At 42.8% G+C, this 13,670-nt stretch overlaps 1 long non-coding RNA gene across 1 annotated transcript; it reads right to left on the reverse strand.

Moving 5' to 3' along the window:
* Positions 1-5,000: 5,000 nt before the first annotated feature.
* LOC130599763 (uncharacterized) lies at positions 5,001-12,837 on the reverse strand. The gene is made up of 3 exons (XR_008972306.1): positions 12,764-12,837; positions 12,469-12,570; positions 5,001-5,349 (listed from the first exon to the last, which is right to left on the reverse strand). It is a non-coding gene; the product is annotated as an uncharacterized LOC130599763 (long non-coding RNA).
* Positions 12,838-13,670: the final 833 nt, after the last annotated feature.

Consider the following 13,670-nt stretch of genomic DNA (forward strand, 5'->3'; position numbering starts at 1 on the left):
CCTAAGTGCAGGCAAGCTGCTAAAAGCCACACCAGAACCCAAGGATGGATTTTGCACTTTTCAGGACAAACAGATCTAGGCTGTGCCAGCAAGACTCTGGCTCTGAGTTTATTGCCAGCCATTCAGTGCTTTCTAGCAGAAATAGGGACTTGAAGCTCCTTACAGGAACTACAAACCCTACTGTCAGGAGCAGCAGTCTCCTGCAAAAGCACCGATTTGGCACCTGAGCCAGCAGCTTAAGGACATCTCAAAGAAGCTGAGACAGAAGACCACTATGCACACGTTAGATTTGGAAAGGTATCACTCACTGGTCTTTGCAGTTCTTCTTCCAAGAGACTTTCAGTAGTTTGCATTAGACAAGAAAACCCAGAAAGAAATCATCACTGTCATTGTTCTCTTCCCCTTCCCCCTTCCCTGTATTACAAACTCTGCAGTTAAATAATCTTCATATTTTGCCCACTAGCTACCAGCTGACACAACAACTGTCAGAGGTGTTTCTTGCAAGATGACAAGGTTTGAAACCTGAAATATTGAGCTAATTTGTTTCTGTCACTTGCAACTTACTGTATTCTGCTTTCATATCAAGGTCTAAATGAGATGCTATTCACAAGTAGTAGAAACAGTGCATTTGCTTTATTGTTGATTTTAACCCAGCCAGGAATCTAATGGAAAGCTCGTCATGCCATGTAGCTCCAGCACAGCAGTAGCACAGCTAAATTTTGAAGATATTAGGATGCGACAGGATGGAATTTGGTGGATGGTCAGTGCAAGCTAGCCCACTTTCCTACCACTGCAGTCAGAGCACAGCCTCTGCAGCCCCCGTGACCTTGGCAATGGCTGCATTATGATGAAAGAAAAAACTGCTTTAAACATCAGCTGTGTTCTGCTGTCTCCCGGAAAAGCCATGGAATTCAGCTTTCTAAAAGGATTAGCAGAGTAGCAGAAAGCAGCAAAGAAAACCCCACTGAAACATCTAAGATTGAAGACCTGTTTCTCACGTTTCCTGGGTACTCAGTCATAGCACTGGATATCTAGGGCAGGATATCTATCTTTGTCTCCCCTGCTTCTCCGTTTATGATTGCAGAAGGGTAGAGTATATTGTTTATCCTCTTACATGTACGAAGTCTGACAATGTCATGTAAAATCAAATCAGAAGTAAAAACAGGGGTTGCTTTTGAGGAGAAATGATACTTAAAATACTCCTATTTAAATAATAATGGATAAAGGTCCAAGAATGGAACAATATGTAGATAAACAGAAAATAGCTGTCATTTATGCACTGTTAATGGTATTATACTCTGAATCTAATTGAGCTGCTAAACATTTCTCAAGATGCAGGGTGGTTTCTTTTATATCATTTGCGCTGAGCTGTATCTGCTCACCCTCCAACACCCCAGTGGTGGAAGATGCAACCACAAGAAATCTAAGCAAATGAGCAGGTAGTTATCCCATTAAAAGTACTTGCGGCTTGTGGACCATCATTTTTTTGTGTCTGACTGCAACTCATCACTCGTTCTCTAGCAGACTCCACTGTGCCAAACAACACAACCCCACACAAGATCATTTAATCTCTAGTATTTAGCCATGTATGCGATGTGTTAAGAGAAAAAGTGAGCTCCTCTTTCAAAACGCATAAAGGTTAAGATTTCCTTGGGATTTTGCTTTGCCCTCTCCGTTAAGCACACAGGTATCCACTGGAGCTTAGCACTGGATTCAAGGAGCAAGAGAAAGCAAGATTTTATGCACTGGAACTAAGATTTTTTGCAAGTAGCTCTGTGTCGTAACTCAGCAAATAGAAAGAAACCAAACTATGGCCCTTTTCCTATCTCTCTCAGAAGACTGTGTGCATGCGTTGCAGGGAAGGGGCTTACAGTTGCTCTGGGGTTTGCACAAAGCTTCCTAGATCTCTATCCCTGCTCCTGCTTCAGCTGCTCTCCCTGTTGCTGGTTGCTGCCCACCCATCCGCCCATCAGTTTAGATTCCTTCTAAAAACCAGAGAGCTGGCTTTGGAGCAGCTGACCTGCTCCCGCTTCAGCTTTCACAGAGAATAATTCCTGAAGCAGCTGTGAACATTATATCCAGTTCAGGTGGATGGATTTTGCTAACAGCAAGCAGTTAAATACACCTCATTATCCTGTACTCATTTCTTTACCTTTCCTTCCCACCAGATGCTTTATCAGTTTCCTTTCCTCTTAAGGATGGTATATCCCTACAAAGGTCTTGGGGAAACAAATATACTTTTGTTTTAGTGAGGCAGTCACACTTGTTAACGCATGACTGCACCACCCAGAAACACCCACCTCATCCAAATGTGGATTTGGCAGTCACTGTCTTCAGCTGGTGCCTAATTGTTCTTGGTGCTAGGGAGGTATACAGAAATAACTATGTGCCAAATTATTTTCTCCAGCAGTTACAAACTCAGCACATTATTTCTAGGCTAGTACACATTACCATTTGGCCTTTACATTTCAGATTCCCTTGCACAAAAGAAACAGGCTTTTCTGAACTCTACAGACCAAAGAGTAAACGCTGCAAGAAAAGTGACAGGAAACTCTTGTAGCAGCCCTGTAAGGATTAAGGATAAACCAAACACCATGTCTCATGTAGCAACAAGAGCTGCGCCAGTGCATGAGTAGCTGTTCTCAGGCAGAGAACTAATGGGTTAGCAGTCACTCGGTCACAGCAGGCACTTACAAACACTCCCACACACAAGCAAGGAGTAAATGGCATCTGTTGGTGGCTCTCATATTCTTCTTCAAAAAAGGGCTGCTGCACTACAGGGACAGTACTACCAATAGCAGGACTGCTAAAAATTACAACAAGACGATGCTATCTCCTCCCCTGCAGAATTCTGAAATGAATTCAATTGATTAGGGTTTGGAGTTTTTTTTCTAGGATTTTTCATTTGTCTCAGGGGAGCCTGGGTCAAATTTCTCACTTTCCTCCTCAATCAGGAAAGCTAAACCTCTAGAAGAAACATAAACATTTCTTTGATCTAGCGTTTCCATCTGTCATTTAGTAAGTGCAGAAATGAAAGCCTTGGTGATGCAGAGCTTGGCTAAGAAGAAATTTTACAGAGAACAGAAACAGAAATCAGCAGCATTGGTATGAACAGTCAAGGTTACCAACAGAACTCAAACTAGCCTTTCTGGTGTCAAATTCTTCACTTACAACAGACATCAGTTACCGAAAACAACCTTATATCCTCAGCAGCTTATTGAAGTTTCCAAAATTCCAACATTGTTTATTTCTTGTTCAAGTGAGTTACTTCTTAAGAACTTTGCAACTCAGGAAAATTTCAGACGGAAATATTTCTAGGCAAGGAAAAAGTACTGTGTTTCTTTAGTCAAACTACATTAGTACAATTATGTATTAATTTACTTGGTTGAGGCAGAATAAAGTCAAAGAAAATAGTTATTGAAAGCTATTGTGTAGTACCCACTAGTAGCTCAAGTAAACTGTATCCACTCTTTAAGGCATATATTTCCTGAAACTATAGTTTTGAAGGTATTTGTTGTTACATACCAGATGGGCAGCACTAAAACAATTAGCTTCCCTTTCCACTTTAAAGCAAGATAGCTCTTATACATGTGTGATACTTATACTTAATTGCTTTTTTTTCCTGTTCTTCCCATACACTCACTGGTTTGAAACTGAGAGCAGTATTTTGCGGTTTGGGTTTAAAGAGGAAAAACATGTTTAACACCACAAAAAGTGCTAACTGCTAAGATAATGCTAGAAGAGCAATTAATCTTCTCGCTTTCAGTTTAGATCATGACTGGTAGTAGACATTTAATGCAATAGCTAGCTCTGCTGGCAGCACTCCAAGATGCAAAAGCTGTGGCTAATTTGTATGACAGTAAGCGTCTGCTAGGCAACTCACTTTTGGCTAAGCCTGGTTTCCCATATTTCACAGTACAAAGCTGCATAAAACAGTCCACAGCCATGAAATAAGAAATCAGGCAATTTGCATTCCAGTTTTTTCTAGTCTGGCAAACACCAAAAGATAGTTGCTACACACACACACAGTTAACCAGGAGGAGCAAAGAAGTTTCATTATCCACAGCAAAAGTAACCAACATCCATCTATTTCACATCCATCTATTATTCTGGAAGTAGCCAGGAGACAGTCTGAACTGACCCATGGCCAGGTGGGCTCAACACAGACCAGCACTGCTCCCCAGCCAGATGCAAAAAGAGATCTCTTCAAGGAGACTTAGCAAACTTAGTCAGTTTAGTACTAACCAGTACCAAAACAAAGAGCAATCCAGTGTCTGGCCCACCTTCCCTAGCAAGGGGACTTTAACCACATATTAACAGTCCCTTAATGTCCTGCAGCTAACTGATCTGGGCTCTTTCAGCCTTTCCAGCATGTCTAGCAGGACAATGTTGAACTACCTTATCAGCTCTGTGTTGGGCCAGTACAAGGTTTGCATGCTCTGTCATGACAGAGCTCAGCTCTGAGCTGGTTTTCAGGTTGTGTTTTTCATCCACATTTACTTTGACAGCAAGTAAACTGCAGTCATTTTGAACCCAAAACAGTTTTCCAAGCAAAATATATCTATTACAGGTAAGCATGACCTTTTTTTTTTTTTTCACATACATAAATATCAATCAGAAATGGGGAAGAAGGGGGAGAACAGGCAAAGAAAAGACTGGGCAGTTTTCTCCTTACAGAGCCAGGCAGACTTGAAATAAACTTGCTTGAACTCATCACAGCTCAGATCCAACAAACAGAAGTACCACTTCACTTGAAAGCTGCCTGGCACCTCCTAGGAGTTGAGAGAGGGAGAGAAAGTTGGTTTGCCATCTCCACCCCACAGAAGCTCAGTACAGCACACTACATCTGGGCGCACATGATCGCTGTTGAAGACTACTGCAACAATACTGTTCAGACCAGGCACGCACAGCCAGTGAGACTGGTGAATTACAAGTACCAAGATTTAAAGGCTACAAACAGCAGAGAAAACTGGAGTAGTATCAAAGCGCATATTTTCAAATCTTATCCACATTTCAACACTGCTCAAAAGCTACCTTGAGCTCAGGAAGAGCGCTGAATGGAGACTTTTCCCTTGCTTTAGATATGGCCTGGTATATATCCTCAGCTTGCTTTATGTTCCACAAATACAAGTTACACAAAGTCAAACCATTACCATGTTTCCTGTTTCTCCTTGTTGAATACCCTGGTATATGACAATCCGCTCCAACCCCTGCTGCCTGGCCTTCAACTGTGCCTCCAGCTCACTGAACATAGTGTTAAAGCACTTCACAACCAATTTACGCCACCGCTTCTCTTTCTTCTTTGACTGGTGAACAATAAACAACTGAAACACCCTCCCAGCTCCAAACCTGCAAACAAAGCACCAAACAAAAAAAAAAAAAACCCAAAACTAAGCAGTCTAGATTCAACAGAGAATAAATCAAGTAGCACTCCTCTGAACCACCCCTTCTAATCAGCCCACTCCATGGCCTGTTCTTACCCACACCACAATGCACACTGTGAATGAAGGGTGAGAGTAGAAAGTTTGGCTTATTTTGTGCTACTGGACCAAAGGGCTGATTTAAAGGTCCTTCAGGGGGTTGAGGAAGGCTATGAAACAGTAACTTTTCCTGCCTTTTCTCAGCTGTACAAGGAAAACCAAAGAAGTGATGCATTACAGACCAACATGCAGACAAGGAAATACAGCACAGATGGAAGAAGTGTCAGAGAGGATAAAAGCCAGAGCAGGCTTTCACCAAGGGCTGGATTTGGCCCCTGTTCAGAGGGAAGCTCTCCAGGGGCAGAGCAGCTTTGCCTCAGCTACCAGATGCTTTGTGAAGGGTGTAGCCAACAGCCCAAGCACTCGCTCTGCTGGGTGCGGGCAGCTGCAGCACCCATGCGGGAGAAAGCCCCAAGCCATGTCCTCACGCCCTCTCCAGGAACCAAAGCCCCGATTCCGGCTACACCGCAGCCGCCAGGCCCAGCAGGACGGCGGGCGCCCGTTTCCCGTGCGGGCGAGGCCCCCTAGCGGTCCCAGTTGCGCGGCCTACCTGCCCGGCCGTCTCCGCCGCGCCGCTACTTTACGGCACAGGCCCTGCTGCGCCCCTGCCCTTCCCCACCGGCAGCCAGACGCCGGAACCGCCCCATATGCTTGGGGTCTCGTCCTCCAGGTGCGGCTGACTCCTCGCTGCGACTGAGCTGTTTTCCGCCCGCGCCCGCTGTGGTCTGTCCGCCCGCAGGGTCCGCTCCACGGGGAGAGCGGGACCTCCTCGTTGGAAAGCCCCACTCCACGCTGCCCATGCTGACCAGGGGTTCACCCAGCACAGCTCTGCAGGCCTACCCCGTGGCGGCCATAGCTCTGTGGGAGCACCCTGGGGTGGGGATTTAGCGCCTGGTAGCAACAGGGGACCAACAAGTTAGTAAACATCAGAATGGGATCACTTCCTGGCAAGGTTCTCAGACCCCATGTATCTGCCTGCACTCCCCATCGTTAGGGCTTGATCACTGATAAGAAATTTAGAGACTTGCTGCACCTAGGTACACACAGACACACACAACAGGAAGACTCTTCAGTGGAAGGTTGATGACCGTACGCAGAACATAAGGGATGATAACCAAAGAGAAGGCACAGAGCACCCAGTGATTTATGAAACAGAACTTCAGAACTCACAAAGAGTTATAAAGCAGGTATGTTTATTGCGGCGCCGGGTGTGAGGGGGATCGCTCCTCCTAACTCACACACCATGAACTCAACAAGATGGATATTTGTTATATGCAAACATACATATTCATTAGGTCCCCGGGAGTTCGGCGGGGATATTATAAGTAGTTTAGGTACTTATTATCATAAGTGTCCTCCCTTTTTGGTGCTTGCACACTGCCCTCCAATGGTCACAGGCAGGGGTCTTCAAGATGAAGTAAGCAGTCTTCCTCGCAGTGCACTTTTCACCCTTGGCACAGTTTCCCCAGCTGGCAACCTCAAGTCTTACTTAAACTTGTTGAAACAAATTCCTGTCAGACATTCATCTTCTTGAGGGAAAAGGGTCTCTGATTTTAAACAATGTGTTTCAGCTACCTATTCTATTCTGGGTTATAGTTTAACTGGCAAGAACAAGAGCATATGTGTTCCCTATTCTAGGTTAAGACAATGTATAGTTTGAAGAAAACTCTTAATTCTTTCCTTAGTCCATTACTATTCCTCTCATCACCAGCAGGTTGAAAGCTGGGTAGGTGGGCGAAGGGAACAAAGTTGTGGCACAGCTTTTCTCTGAGTTAACGCTCACTTCTGCCACATGAGGCTCCTGGGACAACCAGCGGCAACAGAGGTTTCTTGTGAAGGAGAAGGGGACATGACATTTGCTTCCTCTCAGTGCTGCTTCAAGGCACGTGTAGTTTATGTCTCTAACATTGTGTAAGCTGAATGAGACTCTAGGGCATTTCCATTAAAGTTAACAAATCTGTAGAGTTCAGCAATGTCTGTAAGACCTCCCAAGCAAAGGTCAGGTCAAGAAGGCATTTGAAATGGTGTGCAGAAATATCACACATGGCAGGGGGGAGGAATTACAAATCACCAGGGATCAGCGTCCCTTATAAACATCTAATAGTACAGGCTTCAGCAGCAAGTTAAAAGTTTCTAGGATGGCTTCTGGAAAAGCTGGCTCTTTTTTTGTGGTATGTTACTGGGTTTATTTCAGGATTAAATTCAAGGAGTCCTGAGCAATATCAGTTGTGTAGGAAACAGCAATGCACCTCTCAATTTAAAGTAATGATATCAAGTATAGTAACTGTTTCTGGTTTGGACTTGTTTGTGATTATCAGACTAGAGGTTTCATTCACAGTTGCTCTTCATGAGCTCTTGCTATTGCACAGTACTGTGTAAAGTGGCCACAACACCCTTGTTTCCTAAAGCTGTAACCCCTCTCATGCTGCACTGGTGTAGAGAACAAAGCAAAGCACAGGACAGTGGAGAACTATGCTCTGAAACTGTATAGTGGTTAGTGACCAAAGTCTCATTCTAAGAGAAATTATTCATACTTCAACATCATTTAAGTTTTACAACATTCATATATGTTCTGTTAAATGTTACTGACAGGGCCCCTGGGTTTGGTGAGATACTGGGCAGCAGATGATTAAAAATCACCCAGGTTTTCAGGATAATGTAAGACAGACAAATTTGCAAGATCAGCAGCCCAGGAGTTTGTACTCTTGTCTTCCCTCTTTGATGGACTGCATCTGGAATACCCTGTTCTGAGCTGACTACACCAGTGGATGTGGGATTACAGCCCAGGATGTGTACTGCCATCAATAAATATTGTCTAACTGCCTGAAACTCAGACAGCAACACAATCATGACATAGTTTTTGGCTTTTTATGACTGGTCTCAACAGAGAGGGTGGCAAATGGAGCAGAATGGAAATACAGAGAAGAAATGCATTAAAATACAGTAAGAACATAGAGGCAGGAAGGAGAAAATGTTTAATAAATGTCCTTGCTATGTTCTTTCCAAATCACACTAGGGAAGGGTAGAGGAAAATGGACTGAAGAGTTTGCTATGTGACAAAGTCAAGCACTTGCAGGAAGTCCTGGTTGAGGGTCCCCTAGCCAGCTTTGGAAAAGAGGATTATAACAATTGAAACAAAAATCTTTGGGAGCAGCTGAGGTGTGATTTGGATGTAGTATCAATGAAAACTGCAGGTACGGAGTAGAGAAGCTTTAACGTCTCAACGTTGGGATTGGGAAAGGTAAAAAAAGAAACACGCATAGGCCACATAAATGTAAATACAAAAACATAGAGTGGAAACATCATAAAGAATCCTTTCCAGAGTCAGAAATGATGAGATAAGGGGGTATGTGATGGCAGACCTTTTCTGAGCAAAAGGATGACTCAGGAACTGAAGGGACTCAATTCCCTAGCATTTTTCATGCTAAGGAATTTTCTCTCTTGCATTGCCTAATCACTGATTTATACCCAAGTGCTCAGTTGGCCTCTGTCAGCTGTCCAGTTCCATTCCTGTTACTGGAAAAGTGAACCTAGAACTGCTTGTGCAATTCACTTGCAGCTTGATTTTAATTTACATTTATTTTTAATATAGGCAGTTCAGGGGCCACTTGAGCTGCTTAGGGAGCATAAAGGAAAATTATCACACATTTTCTGACTCCTGTGCCTCTGCCAACATCTCTTCTCATTTTTTTCTGTAACACATATTCTTTCACTGCCATACAGAAAAAGTGTCACCAGACCTGGAAATTTCTTTCCTTTTCCAAGTTTTGTTGAATTCTAAAGGAAGAAGAAAAGAAGGAAAAAAAAATCAAACTAAAGACTACTGCTAATCTTTCATAAGAATTGTGAGGCCGTTTAGAATTATCTGTGCTGCATTTATCATGGAAATACACAGTGACAGTATGATCCCATCTCATTCACTTCTGCTGCAGGATATATTGCTGTAAAGGAAGTAGGACTTGGGTAATTACAAAGATTCAGATGCCCTAAAGAAAAAATACCAGAGAACTCACATTTTCAGGTTGTTTAGGAAGCTGTACAAACAGTATCTTTGCATTCATTGTGGTCATGAGGTGGTGTAAACCACATCCTCTATTCAGTAGCCCAGGAAGGCATGGGTAGGACTTTTTGCACTTCACATTTGTTTGGTGCAAAAGTAGCACAGAGACTCTTTTCTACCTGTAACATTCCACCATACAATCAGAAAATAGGAGGTCAATTCCTTCTCATGTTCCCCAGTCCCAGTGTATTTCTTTCTGTCACTATATGACATACCCAGTCAAACATTCTAGCACAGGAGGGCTCCTTGCTCAAATGCATCTCCCAGAGCTTCCTTGCCAAAATGGGCAAGAAGTTCAAACAATAGTGTCAGCATTGCAGGAGATCACAGATAAAAACTGAGCTACCTTCTTTACATTACGGAAGGTATCTGTCACAGACCCTAAGGTAAAATGAAGTTAATGATCTAAAAGAGGTAAGGACAGCAGTTTCCCCAAGCCCCAGAAAAAGAAAATGAAGACTTATGGTAAGCCAGACTGTTGAATGCCTCTGGAACCATAACTAGAAAGAGTGAAACCCACAATCCAGAACCTAGGGAGAGCACCTTGCCAACAGGTCTGTCTCTGTTCAGCTGAGCTGGTCTCCCCTGTCTGCTGCTGCAGTAACATGCTGGCTCTCAAGTCCCCAGGGCTAACATCACAGCCGGAAGGGAAAGGCCAGCCCACACACACGGCCAAGGAAGCTGCCAGACCTGTATCCTTACAGTACCTCCTCCACTTAAATACAAGCACCAGCTCCTGTAGAGCCTGCTGTCATTAAGCTGTGTTAAAGTATGGGCACTTCTCAGCCTTTTGAGGGCCTTTTTTTGTGCAAGGAAATCCCCTGCTGACCAATTAGTACAGCTTGCAATTTGCTTAGCATCATGCTGTGGGAATAATGCAGAGCAGGCCAGAATGAATATGATCTGGATGACTCTGGTCCTTGTTGCCAGGAAGAGGCATGACAAGTATCACTTCCCTCAGGAATACATTTTCTGGTCTGGCTGTATATGCATTTAAAGTATTGCTAAGTTACCTGAAACACAAATGCAAAATAATCAGGCAGAAGCCTGTCATTTGTGCTATCATTTCTCCCCTGCTCTTTAAGACGTGTATTTCTATTTCCTCCTTTCATACCGTATCCCCCCACGTTGTAGTTGTTTCTTTGCTCCAACCCCCACCATCTCTCTTCTGTCTCATCATGTTGGTACCACCCACATCTTCACAGGTGGCCCACTGCTTTGCCCAGAGAAGCTTCACAGACCACAAGACAGTCAGAATCTGATACATAGCTCCTACTTGCAGTGTCACTGCCTGCAAATTCATGTTTTCCACATTTGCAAGTGTGCCAAGAGAGCAAAGTTGAGCACCTACATTTTTTTCAAGCATAAAGTAGGAAAGTACAGAAATACAGTTATTACACTGTCCCTAAAAGACTAAAGAGTGCTCCCAAAGAGAATGGGAATTAAAGAAAAACAACCTGTGGATAAACCAGACATTTATCTAAATGACAGTGCTGTCAGCCAGCGTTTTTCTCTGTCAGGGCACTGTTTTGTGCAGAGATGGCAGGGCAATTTCTTTCTTTCAGCCTGCTTCTGCCTTAAGTTCATCAAATCCAAAGGTGTTAGCCAGCATCTTTTGTGGACAGCCGTTATAGCTATGGAGGACCAATGTGCTGTGCAATTTCCTTCTTGATCTACTAATCTCTAATTTTTCTAAGTTGGTTGAATATTTTACTAGGCCCAAGCTGTAACAATCTAGCCACAAAATCAAGCAATTAATTAAGTGCCTTATTTCCTATTTTAACAAACAAACAGAAAAGGCAAGTTCATCCCACTGTTCCATTTCACAGCTGTGTAGGTTTTTATAGTCTTTTTCAACATCTAAGATTAAATGTCAAAAAGATATTTGTATTAGCAAGACCAAAGTTAGATTCAGTAGCAGGGTTCAGGTCTTTAACCCACTGAGATGCAGAGTTCTTGGTATCTTCACCTCTCATGTTTACAGAGGGCAGGACAAACTGATAGAAATATTAAACAGTCGAGCCTTAAATATCAGGAGCCTCAGAGTGGATTTTTTCTACTTCTGTTGAGGTGTTGTATTTAACACAGTCCCCCTTGTTGTAGTGTCTAAGCTCTTCATTGTCTTTTACAGTGATTAAAATAATGCAGCTCCAGGAGAAACAAAGAAGTGCTATTGTACTCAGTTACAGATGAAGAATCAAATAGAAATTGCTTGCCCGAGATCACAAAAGAAAACAGCAACAAAGAATTAAACCTAAGTCTTCTCACTTACCATATCATTATTTTACCTCTTCTTAGGCTTCATTATAGCATTTTTAAAAGCCTGAAAAATGTTAAGCTCAGGAAACAAGCATGGGAGCTCCTTTGGCATAGAAGTGCAGGGTCTAGAGTAGAGATTTTCTAAAAGAATATATAGGTATTAATTATTTGTAGCTAGTATGTTTATTGTTAACCCTGACTGTTCAAAATCATGGTTAAGGCTCCAGAAAATAGTACAATTGGGAATCTTTTACCTTGCCATTTACAGCTATGGTGTCCAGGCTCACTGAGTTTTCAATTATTTTAAAACCCAAGAATATCAGATTGCTTCTACTGTCACAGAGTAAACCAGGCACAAAAACTAGGACACAAACCGGTGGAATTTAAGGTAAAACAAAACACAAACAGATCAGAGGCTAAGTAATCAGTGAGAATGAGCAATGCTGTACTCAGCTTGTTTTGTCAGAGATACCAGGAAATGAGAAGTGATTCACAGAAGGGAATTTTGTATGAAGCGTTAAGCATATTTCTTTGGAAGTCCAGAGTCAAATTTTCACTCTGTCCATCCAACAGTAGTCTAAGATAACACTGATTACCACTTGGCATCCTGAGAAAGGGATGTGATCTATCAGACATGGGTCAAGCAAAGCCACCCACATCAGCTCTTACCATAATCATCAGAGCCAACTGTTTTCTGATCCAGATACAGCCACTACAGGATTTGAGGAGAAGTACATCCTCCCTAGGCAGGTGAGGCATTTATCCCTATTCCTAAGGAACAGACACAAAAATTTAATAGGAACCATCTTGTATGCTTGCCTTGCATCAAGACAGATTTGTTAATTTCCATCTCTCCCCACCCACCTGCCGAATCCTCTGTTGTGAAGGTGCACATCAAGCAGTTTCTCTGTGATGGTTGTCACACATGCCCTTCCCCAAACCCCCTCCCCGCTTTTCTACTTACAGAGCACTGACTGTGTGTAACTCCAGTTACAAACACAAGCCCCACAGGATCCCCTGGCTCTCCCAAACGATGAGGATGTTGAAGCTCAGGGCTGTTCCCACCACAACTCTTCTCCTTGCACACAGCCCGAGGAAACCCACTGCTTAGCATTTGAAGGTATTTTGCAAGACCAGCCTTAGCAGAGCTGCCAGCGATTTCCACTTTCTCCCTGAGCTTCTTGATCTTTAAGACAGGTCTCTCTGCAGGGCAAACTGATGGGGAGAGATGGCCCTTGTACCTCTGTGTTCCTAATGTCCATTTTAAGTGAATTTGTCTTTATCTCCAGAGCTGGTTGAGGCTATTTTTTCCTTTGCTCTAGAACAGAAGTCCCCAAGAGCTTTACATCTTTTACATAAAGAAATGCCAGGCTTCATTTAAAATGAAATCTTGAGTTTCTTGGTTCATTCTTCACCATTTAGTTCCCTCCCTTTTTAAAGTAAGAGTCACAGACCCACGTTCCAGATCATATCAACCTCACTTGCTCACTTGAGGATATTTTCCTACAACCATCTTTAAGTTGCTAATGTTAGTCAGAGAAACAAAATTTTAAGTAGTATCTTCCTCTGTTGATTCACCCACTGCTCAGTTAAACAGATCTTTTGATTGTCAGACCCAGGGTGTATGATTGCCAGTAGTTTTCAGTCTTGATGACTAAGAAATTAATATTTCCTGTGGTACAGATCTCAGGAGTATTTCTCTTTCTAATAGCATTAAATAATTCTTTGTTCATACTCAAATTCAACTCCCTAGTCTATGCCAGAAGAGCCCCCTTTGACATCCTTTTCTAAAATGATTTTAATCATAACTAATCTACATTATCTGTGTTATCACTTTTTTAATAATTTCTTAACATCTTTAAAATATGATT

Source organism: Pezoporus wallicus, unplaced genomic scaffold, assembly GCF_028554395.1.
Source record: "Pezoporus wallicus isolate ANWC-B61680 ecotype Strahan unplaced genomic scaffold, APGP_CSIRO_Pwel_v1 contig_229, whole genome shotgun sequence".
NCBI lineage: Eukaryota > Metazoa > Chordata > Aves > Psittaciformes > Psittacidae > Pezoporus > Pezoporus wallicus.